General features: G+C 32.8%; 1 long non-coding RNA gene across 1 annotated transcript; it reads right to left on the bottom strand.

Annotated features, from left to right (window-relative positions):
* Positions 1–4,019: 4,019 nt before the first annotated feature.
* Positions 4,020–5,131, bottom strand: LOC114936349 (uncharacterized). The gene is made up of 2 exons (XR_014925088.1): positions 4,463–5,131; positions 4,020–4,380 (listed from the first exon to the last, which is right to left on the bottom strand). It is a non-coding gene; the product is annotated as an uncharacterized LOC114936349 (long non-coding RNA).
* Positions 5,132–6,827: the final 1,696 nt, after the last annotated feature.

The raw sequence follows: 6,827 nt of genomic DNA, 5'->3' as shown, positions 1-6,827 counted from the left end.
AATGAATATTTTCTTTGAAATTACAGCTACTGCCGTGTTCTTCGAAAAGAATCTGGCAAGAAGGAAAATAATGAAAAATGTTGTTATTTAAATCAGATTTAAATAACTGTAATTTGCTTTGGAAAGAATCAACATGACTAACTAATTGGGAAATATTTTGAGTTGGTTTTTGCAGCTTTAAATTGAGAAGCCTAAGTTGATTAGTCATGTCAGTAATAAAGGCAAGTTCGGAAAGAAATGTTATATTTTCTAAAAGAGATATATATTCCTGAAATTTTGGATTGTTTTTTTATTGAATGAAAAGGAGGATATCTTTTCTTATAAAAAAAAATATTTCCAAACATTTTGCAGCACTAAGCCAACGTACTGGACAATGAAGTGGGACATCAGTGTGGATAGCATTATGTTCATGGAGAAATGATTGAAATTTCCGATGACTAAGAAAGTTCTGTCCACCTTTAATTATATTTATGATTTTAGTTACAGTCTCCATAGCTGTTGACAGTTTAATAACTTTGCCACTTAGTGCTTCCTGATGAATTATGCAGTGAATAATAGGGATGTTAATGTTTCGCTGCTTTAATTGACCGGCGAATCCTATCAAATTTTTTTACTACCGAAGGTTCAAAACCGCAAAGTAAACAAACCGTTCGATCGGAAATGTAACCGAAGAAATAATTAACTTCCCAAGACTGATCAAATTTTTGAACATATCTTTTGTGATCCATTCTTAAGATTGATTTGTTAAAAAAAGAACAATACCTTTTTTTTAATCGCAAAAAATTTGCAATAGAGAGGCATTTCAGAAATCGTCATGCAGTCGATTATTCGAATTACTCACATTCAGAAAAGTTAAGTGTTATCGAAGGATTAAAATTAGTTTATCAAGAAGATGCAATACCTTCTTCGAATTCTTCTTCTCAAAAATCCCGATTAGCCTCTTATGCTATTTCTTTGCTTATAGCACAAAATTCAAAACCCTTTACTGAAGGTACTTTCGTGAAAAACTGTATCATCGAAGCAGTGAAAGTTTTCGGTAATTCTTTGACTCTTAACGAAGCATTGAGTATTCCCCTTAGTGCGAAAACTATTACTTCGAGAATTACTGATATTAGTAATTCTTTAACAGAGAAATTAAAAAATCTTTTAAAGTCCTGTACGTATTTCTCTTTATGCTTGGATGAGAGCACTGATATTCGACATATGAGCCAACTGAGTATTTTTATTCGAATCGTGCAAGACAATTTCTCATATGTCGAGGAGCTGTTAGATTTCGTCTCGTTACATGACACAACAACTGGTCTTGATATTTTTTTAGCAGTTGATGACTCGCTTAAAAAATTTGACATAGACTTCAGTAAATGTTCTTCGGTTGCAACCGATGGCGCAAAAGCTATGACAGGTTCAAAGATAGGATTCGCCGGTCAATTAAAGCAGCGAAACATTAACATCCCTATTATTCACTGCATAATTCATCAGGAAGCACTAAGTGGCAAAGTTATTAAACTGTCAACAGCTATGGAGACTGTAACTAAAATCATAAATATAATTAAAGGTGGACACAACTTTCTTAGTCATCGGAAATTTCAATCATTTCTCCATGAACATAATGCTATCCACACTGATGTCCCACTTCATTGTCCAGTACGTTGGCTTAGTGCTGCAAAATGTTTGGAAATATTTTTTTTTATAAGAAAAGATATCCTCCTTTTCATTCAATAAAAAAACAATCCAAAATTTCAGGAATATATATCTCTTTTAGAAAATATAACATTTCTTTCCGAACTTGCCTTCATTACTGACATGACTAATCAACTTAGGCTTCTCAATTTAAAGCTGCAAAAACCAACTCAAAATATTTCCCAATTAGTTAGTCATGTTGATTCTTTCCGAAGCAAATTACAGTTATTTAAATCTGATTTAAATAACAACATTTTTCATTATTTTCCTTCTGCCAGATTCTTTTCGAAGAACACGGCAGTAGCTGTAATTTCAAAGAAAATATTCATTTCGTAGATTCTGTTATAGAAGAATTCGATACGCGTTTCACCTGCTTCGAAAAACTTCGAACAGAATTAATTCTTTTCGAGAATCCTCTTACAGCGCCAATCGCAGAACAGCAGATTAATTTACGGGATGAATTATGTGACCTACAAAATGATATTTCTCTGAAAACGGTTCAAGAAACCGGTGCAGAATTTTATAACGTTTTATCAAAATCAACCTACCCCAAGCTTCGAGATTTCGGACTCCGAATTTATTCTATGTTCGGATCCACATATTTATGTGAGACTTCTTTCTCGAAAATGAAGTTTATTAAAAATGAAAAACGTTCTTGTTTAAGCGACAATTCTTTACCGCGTCTTATGCGTCTTGCTACGTGCAATATGCAGATCGACGTTCCTGCTGTCGCTTGTAAAAAAGCCCGAAAGTCGTGAATCTGAATGTATTTTTTATTTCACTTAATATTTAAAATTCTGCTTCTTTTAAATTAATTAAAGCTATTAAAAGGTCGTCTCACAGTCATCAGTGGATTAGGCCTAACGGGGAAACCACTTAAAAAAAAACGCGTCGATAATATAGTACCCCCTGGGTGATGTGGAAAGCTATATGTATGCGAGGTCCGGTGACACGATACGGTCGCGAGTCGCGAGGTGCCACGGTCCTGAGCCTCGCGCGGCTCGTAGGCTGCGCGCGGGACGTCGAGGTAAGGGAAGGGCGCTGGGCGGAGTCAATTGAAAATCGGGCGAAATGTGTATTTCTTGCCGAGCTCTGCTCTAGAGGATCGTAGAACAGTAAATTCTGAGTGGTACACAACCATCTGTTTGCCAGAAATCTTCGGTGAAATAAGGAAAACAAACAAGAGACGTCGGATTGTTCTTCATCATGACAATGCGAGCTCTCACACATCGGCTCAAACAAGAGACTATTTGAGCACTCAAAACATCGAATTGATGGGTCATCCGCCGTACAGCCCTGATTTGGCACCCAATGATTTTTTTTTGTTTCCATCCGTGAAGAATAAACTGCGTGGTAATCAACGATTTTCATCGCTCGAAGAAGCTATTGAAGCGTTCAAAAATCATGTTTTGGAGATACTTCATTCGGAATGGAATAAATGCTTTGAAAATTGGTTTAAACGCATGCAAAAGTGTATCGATCATCGTGGCGAGTACTTTGAAAAACAATAAAAATATATTCGCAGCTTAACTATTTGTTTTTGTTCCTATTCCCGAAATATAAATAGTGACCCTCGTATGACTAGGAAGATCGAAATATGGTAGTTGTCTCCATTCATCATCAATTAATTGATATTGTTGATTATTCACGATACGTGGTAAAGTTTTCATCAATGGTAATAGACTTGGCATTTTATCTCTACTGTTTCGAAGCATAGCTTTAGATGGATTTAAATATGACAAATGTTGAAGAGTTTCATTATTAAAATCAAATCGTTTTTTTATCTGACTACAAGCAACCGTCACAAACTCGATGCATGACAAACGAAAATCATTTTTTAAGTTATTGTTTCGATTTATTTCAGGCTTATTCAAATATTCCATAACTTTAACTTCAAGATAAACTTGCTCGAGATGTAAACGGTGTTCTTTATTATATGGATCAATATCATTCAATTTGTTTCTGCTTATATAATATTTATCCATGTAAATTTCTAAAAGCTCTTGATAAACAACACTCATTTTGTCATAAAGTGTCGTGATTACAACTGACTCTGATTGAAAGAGAAGATTTAAATTGTTAAATTTTGGCAAAATCCATTTTAGAAATAAATAATAAAGTTTAATTAGAGGATTCTCAAGAGCTTGTAAAATTTGTTCTACAGCAAGTAATAGATCGCGCAGTAGATCTTTGATCCCAAAAGTACAGACGCAATGCTTCCCATTGCTCAATCATGCGTACAACAACAGCATTTAATGATAGCCATCGAGTTTGTGATGGTCGTAAGATTTTATGAATTTTAATATCGAGAAAAGCCTGAAATTCTTGAAACTGATGTATCCTTTTTGCACTATTTTTAAATTCATTATATACATTACGTGCTAAATCCTCACACGCCCGTGGCAACTTTACAAGCTTCACTAGCACAAAGATGTAAAGAGTGGTATATACATTTAAAAATAAATATTCCAGGACACTGTACGAATTCTTGATGCTACTGAATTGTGTTCTCCCATCATAGTATTGCATCCATCCGATGCAAAGCCAATGACATTGTTGAATGAAATTTGATATTTCTTGAAACACGTAATTACAACGTTGAAAAGATGATCTGCGGATGCTTCATGTGTATCTTCATTAAAAATTTGGCAGATATCCCAAAGACGACTGACCACTCGACCTTCTTCATCATCAAAAAATCTATAAGCAATCCATAATTACATGTATTATATGGCATATAATTAATATTTATAACTAAAATTATGTAAAATTTTCAAATTACCTGATAACAATACATATTGATTTCATTGCAGCAATATCGGTACATTCATCGATCAGAATGCTGAATAAACTATATCTCAATTTAGTTTGTAACATTCTTTTTTCCGTACTACCAAGTACGTTTTTTATTATTGCTATTCCTTTGGTAGACTTCAATTGCATATTTTTTACTATATCAGAATCAGTCACACTATTTTGGATTAAAGGTGTTAAATGATCCAATACTCTCAATGGAATATTATGTTCTGCTATATATGCTATAAATGCACATAATTTTATTTCAAATCTTCTTGTCGCTTCTTTCATTTTAATCGATATGTCAGAACTTGAATCACTCCTAAATTTTTTTATTTTTTGTTGTGAGGTCTGAATGGATCTACGTTGATGGCTTTGTGCTTTTAAATGATTTTTTATTACTGTCATCTCTGCCGTGAATGTTGTATTGCACAGCACATTTTGCTTTGTAAAGATCATTCGGAACTTTTGCAAGCCACAATTTATACTCTTCTTGTGTAAGCCAAATGTTTCTAAATTTTTGCATTCGATGTGATTTTGCCTTTTTAAGTGGTGTAGAATCACTGTCTGTATCCTCTTTATTAATAAAAACAAAGTCCTCCATTTCTTAACCTCAACTATTGCACGTATCGTTATTCGTTAACGGCTGCGTTCGTTTTAGACGCTTTTAGCGCTATAAGCATCTTCTGTCTTTGTTTGATATTCGATGTGCAACGAAGATAGAAGATGTTTACAGCGCTGAAAGCGTCAAAGCGAACGCAGCTATCATCCATTATTCATATTTTATAATGGCTTTAGAAATGGAACTATGTTTAGAAAGGCTTGCGATAGGATAATTTTGTTCTCCCCTAGATATTCTAATAAATATCTAGAGTCTAGAGGAAAACGAAATAATACGCTTGCTGCGCGACAAAAAGCGACGCGGTAACCAATCAATGTACCACTTTTTAATAACAGCTAAACAGCTGTAAGTTTATTGACTACCGTGTCGCATTTTGCCGCGTGACAAGCGTTTCCGCGTTCTGTGTGCAAAAACTATGTCAAAACTGAAAAATTCTCTAATTTTCTCAAATTATCGTAAATTTACGTACGATACCAAAGTGCTATCGTACATCGTAAAATAGCTAAAATTATTGTACAAATACGATAATTATCGTACGTCTGGGAACGCTGCTTGGTACTGTCAGCACTCGACATTTGTCAGAAATATTAAGTTATTGTTAATTTTGATAGAATTTTGGTGAAGATAGCATGTCTTTCTTGCGATGTATGGTAAATCTCAAGTGAGAAGAAACTACTTCTAATATAAAAGTTTTTATTGAAAAATATAATTAAAAGGAAAATAATATTGTGTTTGTTTATGAGCTTTTAATATATTATTATATAAGGTTGATTACGATAGTGACAGCAAAAAGAGTTAGAAAGAAAACAAAAGTTTATTAATATATAAAATAAAAATGTATATTTTAAATTTTTCCTCTTTTTATGTGACACATCCTTGATGTGGGCAATATAAAAAAAATCACTTTCTGTTACGTAAATTTCTAATTGACCAATGGATTTTATGTACTTCGCCGTAACTCTATAATACTTCAACCTAGGGGGTTCTTAGTTTACTTTATTTAACTTCTTTTTCATTTATCCAACTCACTCGTATGCATTTATTATAACAATAATGTTTAGACATGCATAAATCATCGACGTCGTATTTATCTGCTTTTTACAATATACAGAGTGTTCCATAGGAAATTGCTGAAACTAATCAGCTGTCATTTTTTAATGCATGCAGTTATTGAGAAAACAAAAATTGTGTTGAACAGAGGAAAGTCTGCAGTTTTAATTGATATAAATAAAATGTATATCAGTTTATTTTATTGAAAAAAGTAATGAAAAAAGTTGCTAATAATTACATATGTAAACTAATGATAAATATTTTCGAAGTGCGCATCATTTGAATTGGTACAAAAATCTGTTCTTTTACGAAAACTCGTAAAAACTTTTTCTAACATGTCATTTTTAATGTTATTCATAATCCTTTTTGTTCTTTTACGAAAACTCGTAAAAACTTTTTCTAACATGTCATTTTTAATGTTATTCATAATCCTTTTAATAGCTGCTATTAAATCTGGCACTGTTGATAATATTTATCATTAGTTTATGTGATTTTATGTAATTATTAGCACTTTTTTCATTACTTTTTATTAATAAAATAAACTGTTATATAAATATTTTATTTATATCCATTAAAAACTGCAGATTTCCTCTGTCCAATTGTTTTCTCAATAACTGCATGCATTAAGACAGCTGATTAGTTTCAGCAATTTCCTATGGGACACCCTGTATTATATCTT

The sequence above is a fragment of the Nylanderia fulva genome, unplaced genomic scaffold, assembly GCF_048542155.1.
Source record: "Nylanderia fulva isolate GAGA-0341 unplaced genomic scaffold, ASM4854215v1 Scaffold104, whole genome shotgun sequence".
Classification (NCBI taxonomy): domain Eukaryota; kingdom Metazoa; phylum Arthropoda; class Insecta; order Hymenoptera; family Formicidae; genus Nylanderia; species Nylanderia fulva.
The sequence above is the reverse complement of the archived record's forward strand: the minus strand, read 5'-3'. Positions and strand labels throughout refer to the sequence as shown.